We start from the raw sequence: 18,327 nt of genomic DNA, 5'->3' as shown, positions 1-18,327 counted from the left end.
CTGCTTTCAATACCCCTGAGGGCCATTTTGAGAATTTGGGTTATGCCTTTGGTTTGATGAATGCCCAGCCGTTTTTAAGCATTTCGTGAACAGCAATTTTTTATCATTTAATGGAAAATTTGTATTAGTGTATTTGGATGACATTTTGATTTTTTCTCCTGATTTCAAGACTCATAAGGAACACTTACGTCAGGTCTTGCTCATCCTGCGGGAGAATAAATTATACGCGAAACTGGAAAAATGTGTGTTTGCGGTTCCAGAAATTCAATTTCTGGGGTTTCTTCTCTCCGCTTCTGGTTTTCGCATGGACCCCGAAAAGGTCCGCGCTGTGCTTTAGTGGGAGCTTCCTGAGAATCAGAAGGCGCTGATGCGTTTTTTGGGCTTTGCCAATTATTACAGGAAATTTATTTTTAATTATTCCTCTGTTGTTAAACTACTCACTGATATGACCAGAAAGGGGGTAGATTTTTCTTCCTGGTCGGTAGAGGCGCGTAAGGCCTTTTCTAATATCAAGGAGAGTTTTGCTTCCGCTCCCATTCTGGTACAACCTGATATTTCGTTACCCTTCATAGTTGAGGTTGATGCTTCTGAGGTAGGGGTGGGTGCGGTCTTGTCTCAGGGCTCCTCTCCTGCCAAATGGCAACCGTGTGCCTTTTTCTCGAAGAAACTCTCCTCCGCAGAGAGAAATTATGATGTGGGAGATAGGGAATTGTTGGCCATCAAGTTGGCTTTTGAGGAATGGCGCCATTGGCTAGAGGGAGCCAGACACCCTATTACCGTGTTTACTGACCATAAAAATCTGGCCTACTTGGAGTCAGCCAAGCGTCTGAACCCGAGACAGGCCAGATGGTCTTTGTTCTTTTCAAGGTTTAATTTTGTTGTCACGTTCCGCCCTGGGGTTAAGAATGTGAAGGCAGATGCCCTGTCACGTTGTTTTCCGGGAGGTGGGAATTTTGAAGACCCGGGTCCCATTTTGGCTGAAGGTGTGGTGGTCTCTGCTCTTTTTCCTGAATTGGAGGCAGAGGTGCAGGCAGCCCAGTCAGAGGCTCTTTGTCCTCCTGGGAGGTTGTTTGTGCCTCTCGCTTTGAGACACAAGATTTTTAAGGAACACCATGATACGGTCCTTGCTGGGCACCCGGGGGCAAGAGCCACACTGGATCTCATCGCTCGGAGATTCTGGTGGCCTGCGCTTCGTAAGTCGATTGAGGGTTTTGTGGCAGCTTGCGAGACTTGCGCTCGTGCCAAAGTCCCTCATTCACGGCCATCAGGTCCTCTCCTTCCCTTACCCATTCCTTCCCGTCCTTGGACACATCTGTCCATGGACTTCATAACGGACTTGCCTCGTTCCTCAGGGAAGACTGTGATTCTGGTGGTGGTGGACCGTTTTAGCAAAATGGTGCATTTCATCCCTTTTCCTGGTTTGACCAATGCTAAGACGCTGGCGCAGGCATTTATTGACCACATTGTCAAATTGCATGGTATTCCTTCCGACATAGTCTCTGATAGGGGCACGCAGTTTGTTTCCAGATTCTGGAAGGCTTTCTGTTCTCGCTTGGGGGTTCGGTTGTCATTCTCTTCTGCTTTCCACCCGCAGTCGAATGGCCAGACGGAGCGCGTCAATCAGAATCTGGAGACATATCTGCGCTGTTTTGTGGCGGAGAATCAGGAGGATTGGTGTTCTTTTTTTGTCCCTTGCTGAGTTTGCTTTAAATAACCGTCGTCAGGAGTCCTCTGATAAGTCACCATTTTTTGGTGCATATGGGTTTCATCCGCAGTTTGGGACTTTCTCGGGAGAGGGGTCTTCTGGTTTACCTGATGAGGACAGATTCTCCTCGTCTTTGTCATCTATTTGGCAAAAGATTCAGGATAATCTAAGAGCATGAGTGAGAGATATAAGCGTGTGGCAGATAAGAGACGTGTGCCTGGTCCGGACCTGAATGTTGGTGATCTGGTGTGGTTGTCTACCAAAAATATCAAATTGAAGGTTCCCTCCTCGAAGTTGGGTCCTAGGTTTATTGGGCCTTACAAGATCCTGTCTGTCATCAATCCTGTTGCCTACCGTCTTGATCTTCCTCAGACTTGGAAGATCCATAATGTTTTTCATAAGTCCTTATTGAAACCTTATGTTCAACCTATTGTACCCTCGCCTTTGTCTCCTCCTCCGATTATGGTTGATGGAAATCTTGAATTTCAGTTCTCTAGGATTGTGGATTCTCGTCTTGTCCGCGGTTCCCTCCAGTACCTCGTTCATTGGGAGGGTTATGGTCCTGAGGAGAGGATGTGGGTCCCAGTGACGGACATTAAGGCCACTCGTCTCATCAGGGCTTTCCATAGGTCCCATCCTGAGAAGGTGGGCTCTGAGTGTCCGGAGTCCACTCGTAGAGGGAGGGGTACTGTCACAACCAGACAGCTGAGAAGCTCTGACAGGAGCCTTCCAGATCCTCCTCCTTGAGTTTCTTTGTTTTGGTTTCAGTTCCTCATCTCGTTAGTCTATCTCAGCTGTCATGCAGTTGGACTGATTGCTTCCCTTTAAGTTCCTCCCCGTAATGCAGTAGTGTGCGGCTTATACAACTTCCTGGAGTGTGTGTGCATGCTGTTCCTATTTCCCAGTCCTCTGCAAGATAAGTGCTGTTCCTTTATTTGTGATTTTCTGTCTGCTGGATTTAAGGAGACCCTGACTCCCTCCGTGTCTAGTGTAGGGAGCCGGTGGTCGTGTCCCCTCACTATTGTAGGGTCTTCAGGTATTAGATAGCCGAGGTACGTGGATATGCGCCCATCCACCTTTGGGGTGTTCGCATAGGCTGAGCAGTCAGGGAGAGTGACAGGTCTCATGCAGGGGTCTCCCTTTTGTTCCTTAGTTGTGGATCCAGTGAGTCATTGATTATATTGCATTGTCTTGTTTCCTGTACACCATCCGTGACACCTGCGCCTCTTCATAACTTAGTTGGATCTTCTGCCAGCTATGGGCCTTTATTAAGACCTGTGTCTTAAACACGATCTTAATAAATGTGCTCCTTTGTTTGTAATGCTGTTTCTGTACAGCATTAAAATGTCTATGTTCTGTGTAGGCTTTGTCTTGGCTGAAGTTGTGCAAGACGTCGGTAAATTACTTTGATATTCCTATCTGTATATTTAAAAACATTTTAAAATAGGAATCTAACCCAGCTCTGGTACTTGCCAGTACCGAACCCGACTCAGGATTTTCATTTTAAAATATTTTTAAATACGCACATAAGAATACCATCATTTACCAAAGTCTTGCACAATATTGGTCTCGCACAACATGGTGTGCACCCTGTTAATGAATTTGTCGCATCACATGTACAAAACATGTTATTTTTTTTATTTAGATATAGCTGTACAAAATCCTAAATACATTAAATACCCATTAAACAATATAAAATATTATATATACTAATTTAATGTTATGACAAAGGTTTATTAGGTTTAATAAATAAAAAAAATCTTAAGTGGTTGCTCTATTACAGCTTAGAAAGTCACCATTTAAATGACAGTTGAGATATTAAAGAAAGAGTCTTGGCCTGAAAGATATTACTTAAGAATAATTATTTTAGATCCATCTAATCATATTTAAACAGCATTATTGAACTCAGAGAATGTTCATCTATTATATGTATGTATGTATGTTTATATATAATACTGATTTTTTTCCTAGAAGAAAATGGTAAATTACATTATAGTTATTGGAATAAAGATGATTTATCAGACTTTGCACATGGGAAATGATGAGCTAAGAACATGAAGAGGCAAAGCTGATTATTTTGTAGCACTAGTAAAATGACTACCAAAAACTGATCAAGAAGAATAATATCATTTCTCTGTGCAACATAATTATCTTTTGTATAAAGTCATTAAGTACTATAGATTTACTTCTTTAAAGAGGTTAGTCACTATATGGTACCAGCCGCATGTGTGCTGGGAACAACACATACCTGCAGCCAGCATAGGCATCAGTAAACCATCAGTGCTGGTTTCCAACAGTTTAATACTAGTGATGAGCGAGAACCAAAGTATTCGGGTGTTCGGCCCAAACACATTGCTATATTCGTGTGCTCGGCCGAGCACCCGAGTATAATGGAAGTCAATGGGAGACAACCAGGCACCCCCTGCTAGGAAGAGAAGAGGCAGTCTGATTCATAATAAAAGGTTAGAAATTAATGGAAACCCTATCAAAATGATTTGGAAACAGCATTAAGAGGATAGCTGGATGCGTCTTAGACTCCTATTATGTACGACATACAATAGACAACCACACAAAGGCTATATGCCAAAAGCCAGGTGTGTGCAAGCCCTAAATCTATCCATGAGACAGATGACAGGCTTAGTTGGCATACCTTACAATGGCAACCTTGTGCACTATGAGATATTCCAAACTTACTACATAATTATTACATAATATTTGCTATATTGCTCTATATTTGTTTTTTAAAATATTCGTAATATTCTAAAAAACTAATATATAGCAATATAGCAAATATTATGTAATAATTATGTAGTAAGTCAGTGATAATATCTGACACTGGAAAAGCTGGGTAATAACTCAGTGTAGATTGCAAATTATTACCCAGCTTTCCCAGTGTCAGATTTTATCACTGAGTTATTACCCAGCTTTCCCAATGTCAGATATCATCCTAGCGTAGATCACAAATATTCTAATCGTGAATTTTTATCGTGAATTTTCCATGCAAAAGGCTGCACTAATAAGCTTGTCTAATATTCTTGTCAGTAGACTATGAAACCAATAGATGGCGCTATTGAGTTATGAGCAGCACCCTCCATTGGTTTCATAGTCTTCTGACAAGAATATTTGTCTTGCCATAAGACTGTGAAACCAATAGAGGGAGCTGTTCTTAGCTCAATAGCGCCCTCTACTGGTTTCAAAGTCTTCTGACAAGAATATTTGTCTTGTCATAAGACTGTGAAACCAATAGAGGGCGCTGTTCATAACTCAATAGCTCCATCTATTGGTTTTCATTGTCTTATGACAGCTGAAAAACAAGGCAGATTCTACTCATTTGCATGCCTTTCCCATATGCCCATGTTTATGCAAATGAGTTTTTACATGACAAAACTGTATAGAAAGGTTATTGAATATTATGTTAGGACAATCGGCAAACTTTGTCACCCTAATGATATTGATCTAGGTGTGCAGGTCCACCTAAGCCATCCAACAGATGCAAAATAACTTAGAGGTTTAATGGTTCTCAGTCAGATCAGAGCTGGTTTGGAATATCTCATAGTGCACAAGGCTGCCATTGTAAGGTATGCTGGCTGTTATCTGTCTCATGGATAGATGGATGGCTTGTACATACCTGGATTTTGGCATATAGCCTTTGTGTGGTTGTCTATTGTATGTCGTACTTAATAGGAGTCTGAGACGCATACAGCTATCCTCTTAATGCTGTTGCCAAACCATTTTTATGGGGTTTCCATCAATTTCTAACCTTTTTTTATAAATAAGACACCCTCTTCTCTTCCGAGACATTTTTTTATTTTATTATAATGATGCCTATTTGGCTTTAGGTCTAGCTAGTGTGAAGAATAAAACAATTTAAAGATGTCACTGCTGAGAGGTGACGATTATCAACTAAAAATAGAATTCTTCATGAATATCATGGATTAAACCATATACAACGAAACCTGAAATTACCCCTCACCTACCAAATTTTTTTTTTCTTTGACCAGTTTTCCTTCCCATCATACTCTATGGAAGTTGCCCCATCTCCTTATCCAACCCAAAAATGTTTTTTTGTGTATTTTTGTCACTGAGAGCACCTTTGAAAAGATCAAACATTAGACTCAAACTCTGTGTATTGTCTAGATGTGGGTCTTAGTTGCAATTAGATATGAGTGAAATACAGTGATCCCTCAAGTTACAACGGCCTCAGGATTAGGGATGAGCGAACCCGAACTGTATAGTTCGGGTTCGTACCGAATTTTGGGGTGTCCGTGACACGGACCCGAACCCGAACATTTTCGTAAAAGTCCGGGTTCGGGTTCGGTGTTCAGCGCTTTCTTGGCGCTTTTTGAAAGGCTGCAAAGCAGCCAATCAACAAGCGTCATACTACTTGGCCCAAGAGGCCATCACAGCCATGCCTACTATTGGCATGGCTGTGATTGGCCAGTGCACCATGTGACCCAGCCTCTATTTAAGCTGGAGTCACGTAGCGCCGCATGGCACTCTGCTATGATCAGTATAGGGAGAGGTTGCAGCTGCGACGTTTGGGCGAGATTAGGCAGATTAACTCCTGCAAAAGACTTCATTCTGTGATCGATCTGCAGCTGTGGATCATTGAAGTGCTATTATTGACTTGCTCACTTTTTTGAGGCTGCCCAGAGCGTTTTTAGATCACTTTTTTTCTGGGGTGATCGGCGGCCATTTTGTGACTTGTGGTGCGCCAGCACGAGCTATCACCAAGTGTATTTAACCATCGATAGTGTGGTTATTTTGTGCTATATCCTACATCAGCTGCAGGCTGAGCCTGTGTCACCGAAGTGCATTTAACCATCAACAGTCTGATTATTTTTTGGCCATACACTACATCTGGTGCAGGCTGAGCCTGTGTCACCCAAGTGCATTTAACCATCAACAGTCTGATTATTTTTTGGCCTTATACTACATCTGGTGCAGGCTGAGCCTGTGTCACCCAAGTGCATTTAACCATCAACAGTGTGGTTTTTTTTTGGCCATATATTACATCAGGGGCAAGTTGAGCCTGTCACCCAGCGCCTAAAAAATAGACCTGACATTTCTATTCAACCAAATCTGTACTGTTTTAGCTGGTCAAGTTATTTGAATTGACCGTAAAAGCACACTTTTTTTCTGGGTTGAAAAAGCATTCCCAAATTTCCCATTCTCAAAATAACTAGTTTCTGGTATTTGAGGCCTACTTGAAATCTATCCCAAAAAGAAAATCTTACATTGAAGGTATTGATAGTGTCATTCAGAAAAACCTAAGACACACGCTAGCGTGCTGATAGAAGTGTCATTCTGTGATTAAACCTATACCTGTCACACAGCGCAAAAAAAAAAACAGGTCTCACATCTCTATTCAACCAAATCTGCACTGTTTTTGCTGGTCAAGTTATTTGTAGTGACCGTAAAAGCAGACTTTTTGTTCTGGGTGAAAAAGCATTCCCAAATTTCCCATTCTCAAAATAACTAGTTTCTGGTATTTGAGGCCTACTTGAAATCTATCCCAAAAAGAAAATCTTACAGTGAAGGTATTGATAGTGTCATTCAGAAAAACCTAAGACACACGCTAGCGTGCTGATAGAAGTGTCATTCTGTGATTAAACCTATACCTGTCACACAGCGCAAAAAAAAAACAGGTCTCACATCTCTATTCAACCAAATCTGCACTGTTTTTGCTGGTCAAGTTATTTGTAGTGACCGTAAAAGCAGACTTTTTGTTCTGGGTTGAAAAAGCATTCCCAAATTTCCCATTCTCAAAATAACTAGTTTCTGGTATTTGAGGCCTACTTGAAATCTATCCCAAAAAGAAAATCTTACATTGAAGGTATTGATAGTGTCATTCAGAAAAACCTAAGACACACGCTAGCGTGCTGATAGAAGTGTCATTCTGTGATTAAACCTATACCTGTCACACAGCGCAAAAAAAAACAGGTCTCACATCTCTATTCAACCAAATCTGCACTGTTTTTGCTGGTCAAGTTATTTGTAGTGACCGTAAAAGCAGACTTTTTGTTCTGGGTTGAAAAAGCATTCCCAAATTTCCCATTCTCAAAATAACTAGTTTCTGGTATTTGAGGCCTACTTGAAATCTATCCCAAAAAGAAAATCTTACATTGAAGGTATTGATAGTGTCATTCAGAAAAACCTAAGACACACGCTAGCGTGCTGATAGAAGTGTCATTCTGTGATTAAACCTATACCTGTCACACAGCGCAAAAAAAAACAGGTCTTACATCTCTATTCAACCAAATCTGCACTGTTTTTGCTGGTCAAGTTATTTGTAGTGACCGTAAAAGCAGACTTTTTGTTCTGGGTTGAAAAAGCATTCCCAAATTTCCCATTCTCAAAATAACTAGTTTCTGGTATTTGAGGCCTACTTGAAATCTATCCCAAAAAGAAAATCTTACATTGAAGGTATTGATAGTGTCATTCAGAAAAACCTAAGACACACGCTAGCGTGCTGATAGAAGTGTCATTCTGTGATTAAACCTATACCTGTCACACAGCTCAAAAAAAAACAGGTCTCACATCTCTATTTAACCAAATCTGCACTGTTTTTGCTGGTCAAGTTATTTGTAGTGACCGTAAAAGCAGACTTTTTGTTCTGGGTTGAAAAAGCATTCCCAAATTTCCCATTCTCAAAATAACTAGTTTCTGGTATTTGAGGCCTACTTGAAATCTATCCCAAAAAGAAAATCTTACATTAAAGGTATTGATAGTGTCATTCAGAAAAACCTAAGACACACGCTAGCGTGCTGATAGAAGTGTCATTCTGTGATTAAACCTATACCTGTCACACAGCGCAAAAAAAAAACAGGTCTCACATCTCTATTCAACCAAATCTGCACTGTTTTTGCTGGTCAAGTTATTTGTAGTGACCGTAAAAGCAGACTTTTTGTTCTGGGTTGAAAAAGCATTCCCAAATTTCCAATTCTCAAAATAACTAGTTTCTGGTATTTGAGGCCTACTTGAAATCTATCCCAAAAAGAAAATCTTACAGTGAAGGTATTGATAGTGTCATTCAGAAAAACCTAAAACACACGCTAGCGTGCTGATAGAAGTGTCATTCTGTGATTAAACCTATACCTGTCACACAGCGCAAAAAAAAAAACAGGTCTCACATCTCTATTCAACCAAATCTGCACTGGGTTGAAAAAGCATTCCCAAATTTCCCATTCTCAAAATTGTGGTGAACGGGAACAATGAGGAAAACATCTAATAAGGGACGCGGACGCGGACGTGGACATGCTCGTAGTGGTGTTAGTGGACCCTCTGGTGCTGGGAGAGGACGTGGCCGTTCTGCCACAGCCACACGTCCTAGTGAACCAACTACCTCAGGTCCCAGTAGCCAGCAGAATTTACAGCGATATTTGGTGGGGCCCAATGCCATTCTAAGGATGGTAAGGCCTGAGCAGGTACAGGCATTAGTCAATTGGGTGGCCGACAGTGGATCCAGCACGTTCACATTATCTCCCACCCAGTCTTCTGCAGAAAGCGCACAGATGGCGCATGAAAACCAAGCCCATCGGTCTGTCACATCACCCCATGCATATCAGGGAAACTGTCTGAGCCTCAAGTTATGCAGCAGTCTCTTATGCTGTTTGAAGACTCTGCTGCCAGGGTTTCCCAAGGGCATCCACCTAGCCCTTCACCAGGGGTGGAAGAGATAGAATGCACTAACGCACAACCACTTATTTTTCCTGATGATGAGGACATGGGAATACCACCTCAGCACGTCTCTGATGATGACGAAACACAGGTGCCAACTGCTGCGTCTTTCTGCAGTGTGCAGACTGAACAGGAGGTCAGGGATCAAGACTGGGTGGAAGACGATGCAGGGGACGATGAGGTCCTAGACCCCACATGGAAGGAAGGTCGTGCCACTGACTTTCACAGTTCGGAGGAAGAGGCAGTGGTGAGACCGAGCCAACAGCGTAGCAAAAGAGGGAGCAGTGGGCAAAATCAGAACACCCGCCGCCAAGAGACTCCGCCTGCTACTGACCGCCGCCATCTGGGACCGAGCACCCCAAAGTCAGCTTCAAGGAGTTCCCTGGCATGGCACTTCTTCAAACAATGTGCTGACGACAAGACCCGAGTGGTTTGCACGCTGTGCCATCAGAGCCTGAAGCGAGGCATTAACGTTCTGAACCTTAGCACAACCTGCATGACCAGGCACCTGCATGCAAAGCATGAACTGCAGTGGAGTAAACACCTTAAAAACAAGAAAGTCACTAAGGCTCCCCCTGCTACCTCTTCTGCTGCTGCCGCCTCGGCCTCTTCTGCTGCTGCCACCGCCTCGGCCTCTTCTGCTGCTGCTGCCGCCGCCTCGGCCTCTTCCTCCGCCTCTGGAGGAACGTTGGCACCTGCCGCCCAGCAAACATGGGATGTACCACCAACACCACCACCTGCGTCACCAAGCATCTCAACCATGTCACACGGCGGCGTTCAGCTCTCCATCTCACAAACATTTGAGAGAAAGCGTAAATTCCCACCTAGCCACCCTCGATCCCTGGCCCTGAATGCCAGCATTTCTAAACTACTGGCCTATGAAATGCTGTCATTTAGGCTGGTGGACACACACAGCTTCAAACAGCTCATGTCACTTGCTGTCCCACTGTATGTTGTTCCCAGCCGCCACTACTTCTCCAAGAGAGCCGTGCCTTCCCTGCACAAACAAGTGTCCGATAAAATCAAGTGTGCACTGCGCAACGCCATCTGTGGAAAGGTCCTCCTAACCACAGATACGTGGACCAGTAAGCACAGCCAGGGACGCTATATCTCCTCAACTGCACACTGGGTAAATGTAGTGGCAGCTGGGCCCCAGGCGGAGAGCTGTTTGCCGCACGTCCTTCCGCCGCCAAGGATCGCAGGGCAACATTCTTTGCCTCCTGTCTCCTCCTCCTCCTACTCAGCTTCCTCCTCCTCTTCTTCCACCTGCTCATCCAGTCAGCCACACACCTTCACCACCAACTTCAGCACAGCACGGGGTAAACGTCAGCAGGCCATTCTGAAACTCATATGTTTGGGGGACAGGCCCCACACCGCACAGGAGTTGTGGCGGGGTATAGAACAACAGACCGACGAGTGGTTGCTGCCGGTGAGCCTCAAGCCCGGCCTGGTGGTGTGCGATAATGGGCGAAATCTCGTTGCAGCTGTGGGACTAGCTGGTTTGACGCACATCCCTTGCCTGGCGCATGTGCTGAATTTGGTGGTGCAGAAGTTCATTCGCAACTACCCCGACATGTCAGAGCTGCTGCATAAAGTGCGGGCCGTCTGTTCGCGCTTCCAGCGTTCACACCCTGCCGCTGCTCGCCTGTCTGCGCTACAGCGTAACTTCGGCCTTCCCGCTCACCGCCTCATATGCGACGTGCCCACCAGGTGGAACTCCACCTTGCATATGCTGGACAGACTGTGCGAGCAGCAGCAGGCCATAGTAGAGTTTCAGCTGCAGCACGCACGGGTCAGTCGCACTGTGGATCAGACCCATTTCACCACCAATGACTGGGCCTCCATGCGAGACCTGTGTGCCCTGTTGCGCTGTTTCGAGTACTCCACCAACATGGCCAGTGGCGATGACGCCGTTATCAGCGTTACAATACCACTACTATGTCTCCTTGAGAAAACACTTAGGGCGATGATGGAAGAGGAGGTGGCCGAGGAGGAAGAGGGGTAATTTTTAGCACTTTCAGGCCAGTCTCTTCGAAGTGACTCAGAGGGAGGTTTTTTGCAACAGCAGAGGCCAGGTACAAATGTGGCCAGACAGGGCCCACTACTGGAGGACAAGGAGGACGAGGATGAGGAGGAGGTGGAGGAGGATAAGGTTGAAGCATGTTCACAGCGGGGTGGCACCCAAAGCAGCTCGGGCCCATCACTGGTGCGTGGCTGGGGGGAAACACAGGACGATGACGATACGCCTCCCACAGAGGACAGCTTGTCCTTACCTCTGGGCAGCCTGGCACACATGAGCGACTACATGCTGCAGTGCCTGCGCAACGACAGCAGAGTTGCCCACATTTTAACGTGTGCGGACTACTGGGTTGCCACCCTGCTGGATCCCCGGTACAAAGACAATGTGCCCACCTTACTTCCTACACTGGAGCGTAATAGGAAGATGCGCGAGTACAAGCGCACGTTGGTAGACGCGCTACTGAGAGCATTCCCAAATGTCACAGGGGAACCAGTGGAAGCCCAAGGCGAAGGCAGAGGAGGAGCAAGAGGTCGCCAACGCAGCTGTGTCACGCCCAGCTCCTCTGAGCGCAGGGTTAGCATGGCAGAGATGTGGAAAAGTTTTGTCAACACGCCACAGCTAAGTGCACCACCACCTGATACGGAACGTGTTAGCAGGAGGCAACATTTCACTAACATGGTGGAACAGTACCTGTGCACACCCCTCCACGTACTGACTGATGGTTCGGCCCCATTCAACTTCTGGGTCTCCAAATTGTCCACGTGGCCAGAGCTAGCCTTTTATGCCTTGGAGGTGCTGGCCTGCCCGGCGGCCAGCGTTTTGTCTGAACGTGTATTCAGCACGGCAGGGGGCGTCATTACAGACAAACGCAGCCGCCTGGTACAGCCAATGTGGACAAGCTGACGTTCATAAAAATGAACCAGGCATGGATCCCACAGGACCTGTCCATCCCTTGTGCAGATTAGATATTAACTACCTCCCCTTAACAATATATTATTGTACTCCAGGGCACTTCCTCATTCAATCCTATTTTTAATTTCATTTTACCATTATATTGCGGGGCAACCCAAAGTTGAATGAACCTCTCCTCTGTCTGGGTGCCTGGGCCTAAATGTGTGACAGTGGCCTGTTCCAGTGGTGGGTGACGTGAAGCCTGATTCTGTGCTATGACATGAATACAGATTCTGCGCTGACATAAGGCCAGATTCTCTGTTACGGGACCTCTCTCCTCTGCCTGGGTGCCTGGGCCTAAATGTGTGACAGTGGCCTGTTCCAGTGGTGGGTGACGTGAAGCCTGATTCTCTGCTATGACATGAATACAGATTCTGCGCTGACATAAGGCCAGATTCTCTGTTACGGGACCTCTCTCCTCTGCCTGGGTGCCTGGGCCTAAATGTGTGACAGTGGCCTGTTCCAGTGGTGGGTGACGTGAAGCCTGATTCTCTGCTATGACATGAAGACAGATTCTGCGCTGACATAAGGCCAGATTCTCTGTTACGGGACCGCTCTCCTCTGTCTGGGTGCCGGGGCCTAAATGTGTGACAGTGGCCTGTTCCAGTGGTGGGTGACGTGAAGCCTGATTCTCTGCTATGACATGAAGACAGATTCTGCGCTGACATAAGGCCAGATTCTCTGTTACGGGACCGCTCTCCTCTGTCTGGGTGCCGGGGCCTAAATGTGTGACAGTGGCCTGTTCCAGTGGTGGGTGACGTGAAGCCTGATTCTCTGCTATGACATGAAGACTGATTCTGTGCTGACATGAAGCCAGATTCTCTGCTATGGCATGAAGAGACTGATTCTGTGCTGACATGAAGCCAGATTCTTTGCTATGGCATGAAGAGACTGATTCTCTGCTGACGTGAAGCCAGATTCTCTGCTATGGGACCTCTGTCCAATTGATATTGGTTCATTTTTATTTTTTATTTTTTTATTTTAATTCATTTCCCCATCCACATTTGTTTGCAGGGGATTTACCTACATGTTGCTGCCTTTTGCAGCCCTCTAGCTCTTTCCTGGGCTGTTTTACAGCCTTTTTAGTGCCCAAAAGTTTGGGTCCCCATTGACTTCAATGGGGTTCGGGTTCGGGACGAAGTTCGGTTCGGGTTTGGATCCCGAACCCGAACATTTACGGGAAGTTCGGCCGAACTTCTCAAACCCGAACATCCAGGTGTTCGCTCAACTCTACTCAGGATACAATATTTTCAACATACAATGGCCTTTTCGGACCCATTGTAAGTTGAAATTAGACTTAACATACAATGTCTCATTGCTTGGATCCAAGCAATCAGGACAGAAGATAAATCATTAGTAAATCAGACTAATTCACACCCCCTATAAAGGAGTGCACACCCACTAGGTGTGGGAGGGATATTTGTGCTGCCTTTGGACTCAAGGAAAGATACATTTCGGTAAGCAAAGTTAGACTTTCCTTATTGTCCTACAGGCAGCACAACACAAAAGTATCTGAAAAGCAGTATTAAACAAGGGGGGGGGGTCAAAATCGCAGTCTTAATAATCATTTGTCTGTCAAAGGCTGAATTGCAAGCACCAGATACATTCAACTTATATTGTTTTGTAAAGATGCATGGAGAATACCAAGTAGAGGCACTGCATAATTGATCCAATGTTGTTTTTTTTTTTTTTTTTTCTTTCCTCTGCCCAAGCGACTAAGTGGACTGAGTTAAGTGTGTTGTAACTACACCTGGTAACTGGAGTACTCGGAATTTAGAAGCAGACTTTAATAGTATTCTTAATGCAAGCAGGCTATATGCTGAACATCTCTGGTGGATTTTGTAGTCCTGCTTGAACCAGAAGGTTCGGCTGAACTGTATCTCCAATAATTTCCTCTGGAAAGTTGTAGCCAGTGGGGGATCATGCCCTCTTGGCCAGATGAGCACTATGGCTATGGCTGAGACTCTTGTCTTATTTTCCTGAAAATTTGGATGAAAAATTCCTTTCTAACTGAAAGACAGGCCATCTATTCTTTCTGGTGAATCCACTGGATTCAGGGAGCAGAACTTCTTGAGCTTTGTATAGGAGGCTTTTCCCTTAGCATCTAAATTGGGGTTCCCCATCTGCACACAATCTGTTAAAAATGCAGTTGCTGATACTTAAACTGTGACCTACTTAACAGATCCATCTGAATATTCAGAATACCTTAAATGTGGATGGCTGCCTACGGTTTGTCATTCCACTGCCCAAGTCAAAATTTTACTGCATTGAGTCCTGTGCCAATTGTTGACATAGCACATGGTGTAGATTATCTGTTTGCTCTCCCACTGACTGATTATTGAGCCTTCCCTAAATGAAGAGCTAGATATATTGCTCCCAAGTCCCTGATAATGGATTACCGTACATATACATCTCTTCAGGAGACCGCCTCCCCTGAACTCAAAGAATGTGGAAGTGTACTTCCCGGCCAGAGTTATCGGAATGGCCAGAGAAATCTACTTTGTTCAGTATTTCTTGGACAAAGCCATTAATACAGGTCTTCCCGAGTTTCTGGCTTGATAACCACAAGACGAACCAGACTTGATAAACATTTGTTTCTTTCTGAAACAATGTTGGTTTGCAATGTACACTAATGCCCATGTTATGACTTCTATCTAAGAGGTTAGGAAAGTATATATTTGTAGATAGAGTGGCTGCCTAGCCTGATCTGATAGTGATCTTGACTAGAGACAGTAGTGGCGGTTGCACGGGAGGAGGAAGGGGTCTTGCACAGAAGATGCTGGGGAAGCCCTGTTCAAATATTTGCTGTGGGGCCCAGTTATTTCTAGTTACTCCACTGGCACTTGGTGATGGTACTAGAGATGAGTGAATCGAAGCTGACGAAGTGGAATTAGTTCCGAGTTTCAGGAAAAACTCTTTTCGCACAGAAGCCAAATTTCCTCGCGCTTCGTAGTAACGAATCCAATTTTTTCCTAAAATGGCTGCTGCACGTGTGAGGACATCGAGAAATTAACTCTGGGAAGGCGGGATCACCTTTAATGCCATGCATGCAGCCAATCAGAAGCCAGCCAGCCCAGTGATTTCACAGCCAAATAATAATAGCGTCAGCCATCTTAGATTCTGCCATTTACCAGTGTACTTAGTGCAGGGAGAGACGTAAGCAGGCTCAAGAGGCAGTGTTAGAAAAAACTTAATTGTGCTAAAAAAACGATTTACAAGTGCAGGGCAAGATTTTTCAAAGTGTAGGGATAGGATAGGGAGGAATCATTCCACAGCATTTATGTTGAACGTGGTTCAGTAGGGGAAGTTACAGCCTGAGTAATAGAAACAATCCTATTGCACTGACTAGGGATCAAAATTGCCATTATACAGCTCTGTTATTCCAGTAAACCGTTCTTATTAGGGTGCGAGTGCTGTTTGAAACAGGCATTAACAGGGTTTATTACAAGGAAATATTTATATGTCTTAGGCTACTTTCACACTTGCGTTCGGGGTTCCGCTTGTGAGTTCCGTTTGAAGGCTCTCACAAGCGGCCCCGAACGGATCCGTACAGCCCCATTGCATTCTGAGTGGATGCGGATCCGCTCAGAATGCCTCAGTCTGGCACCGCTTGGCCTCCGTTCCGCTCAGCAGGCGGACACCCGAAGGCAGCTTGCAGCGTTCAGGTGTCCGCCTGGCCATGCGGAGCCAAACGGATCCGTCCAGACTTACAATGTAAGTCAATGGGGACGGATCCGTTTGAAAGTTGAAACAATATGGTGCAATTTCAAACTGATCCGTCCCCCATTGACTTTCAATGCAAAGTCTGGACGGATCCGTCTGACTAACTTTCACACATTGATTTTTTTCTGAAATATAATGCAGACGGATCCGTTCTGAACGGATATCATCTTTTGCATTATAGTATGAAAGTAGCCTAATTTGGCCTTGTGCGGTGCAGTTATACATTCTAAAGCATTTTTTGGCTTGTATTAGTGTTAAATAAAGGGCTTATTAGCCGTTGTGTGGTGAAGTGCTAAAATTACAGCCCTTTTTGTCGTGTATTAGTGGCAAAAGTAAAATATATTTGCCGTTCAGCGGTGCAGTCATCTGTTGTAAAGCTTTTTGTGGAGTGTATTTGTGGAAAAAGAAAATATATATTTGCCGTTTAGCGGTGCAGTTCTGTTCTAAAGCCTTTTTTGGTGTGTATTAGTAGCAAAATAAAAATATATTTGCTGTTCAGCGGTGCAGTTATATGTTCTAAAGCACTTTTTTGCGTGCATTAGTGGCACAAAAAAAACTTATTTGCCGTTGTGTGGTGAAGTGATAAAATTACAGACTTTTTTGGGGTGTTTTAATTTCCTTTTTATTCATTTATTTGATCTAGCAGTATGTCAGAAAGAGATGCCTCTGATGCCATATATTTTTCAACATTGATTCTAAGCTTCTTGAGAACCAGTAACCCTGTCTGTCCTTTCCAACACAACTGGCACACTCCTGAAATACTCAGTGCTGATAGGGACCCTGCTCTTTCCACCCTGTAACTCTTAGTTCACAATCTTCAACAAGATCAGCACACTCCTCTTCTGAAATACTCTGCACTGCTGAGGAATCCTGCTCCTTCCACTCTCAGTGTGTGATATGCTACTCATTTATTTATTTTTATTGGAAATTAAAACAATACAATACACCAAAAGCAAAACATTATTATATTATTTTTTGCCCTAATAAACCCTACTCCCCTGTTCATACCCAACCAACACTCTCTCTTGTGATGAGCCTCCCATCCCCCCATCAATAAACTAAAAAGGGGGGGAAATGAGGGAGTGTAGGCAGGAAAACCTTAAAATTTCCATTATCCCCAAATTTTTGTCCATTTTTCCTCAGTATTTCTCTGCTTATGGCTACATGCACACAATTGTTGTTTGTTTCCGTGTCCATTCTGGGTTTTTTTTGCGGATAGGGTGCACTGCCCACCAATAATTTTAATACCGGGGAGGGGAGGGAGAGGGCACTGCCCACCAATGATTTTAATATCGGGGAGGGGGGGAGGGCACACTGCCCACCAATTATTTTAATACTCGGGAGGGCGCACTGGGGGCTGATGGAGAGGCTACTGGGGGCTGATGGAGAGGCTACTGGGGGCTGATGGAGAGGCTACTGGGGGCTGATGGAGGGGCTACTGGGGGCTGATGGAGGGGCTACTGGGGGCTGTTATGAGGCATGGGGCTCTTATCTGAGGTCTGATTGGGGGTCATTCATATTGGGGTCTGAGCCGAGGTGGGATCTGAGGTCTTATTGGGGTCTTATTAACATTGGGGATCTTATTGGGGCTGTTAGCTGAGGTCTGATTAACATTGGGGATCTGATTGGTGGTCTGGCCTGAGGTGTAATTAAATTTTTTTTTTTTCCGGAGCAGCTTGGAGAAAAAAGGCCTCACAGTCTCCCACACTCTTTCTCCCGGCCAAGCCAGCCAGCACCCCTGAGGCCAAGCCAGCCAGCACCCCTGAGTCTTCAGAACTGTAATTAATTATATATAAGAGGAGCTTATATTATGAAAGAGACAAATTATGTCTGATCAGACATATAGCGCAAATTCCAGTTTTTGTTTACGTTTTATGTTGCACTGAATTTTCTGCGAAATAAACCCCCTTTGGATTAACTTGGTTAATGATCAGGATAATACACTGCTCAAAAAAATAAAGGGAACACAAAAATAACACATCCTAGATCTGAGTTAATTAAATATTCTTCTGAAATACTTTGTTCTTTACATAGTTGAATGTGCTGACAACAAAATCACACAAGAATAAAAAAATGGAAATCAAATTTTTCAACCCATCGAGGTCTGGATTTGGAGTCACACTCAAAATTAAAGTGGAAAAACACACTACAGGCTGATCCAACTTTGATGTAATGTCCTTAAAACAAGTCAAAATGAGGCTCAGTAGTGTGTGTGGCCTCCACGTGCCTGTATGACCTCCCTACAATG

Source organism: Bufo bufo, chromosome 3, assembly GCF_905171765.1.
Source record: "Bufo bufo chromosome 3, aBufBuf1.1, whole genome shotgun sequence".
Taxonomy (NCBI): Eukaryota; Metazoa; Chordata; class Amphibia; order Anura; family Bufonidae; genus Bufo; species Bufo bufo.
Note: the sequence above shows the minus strand (reverse complement) of the source record.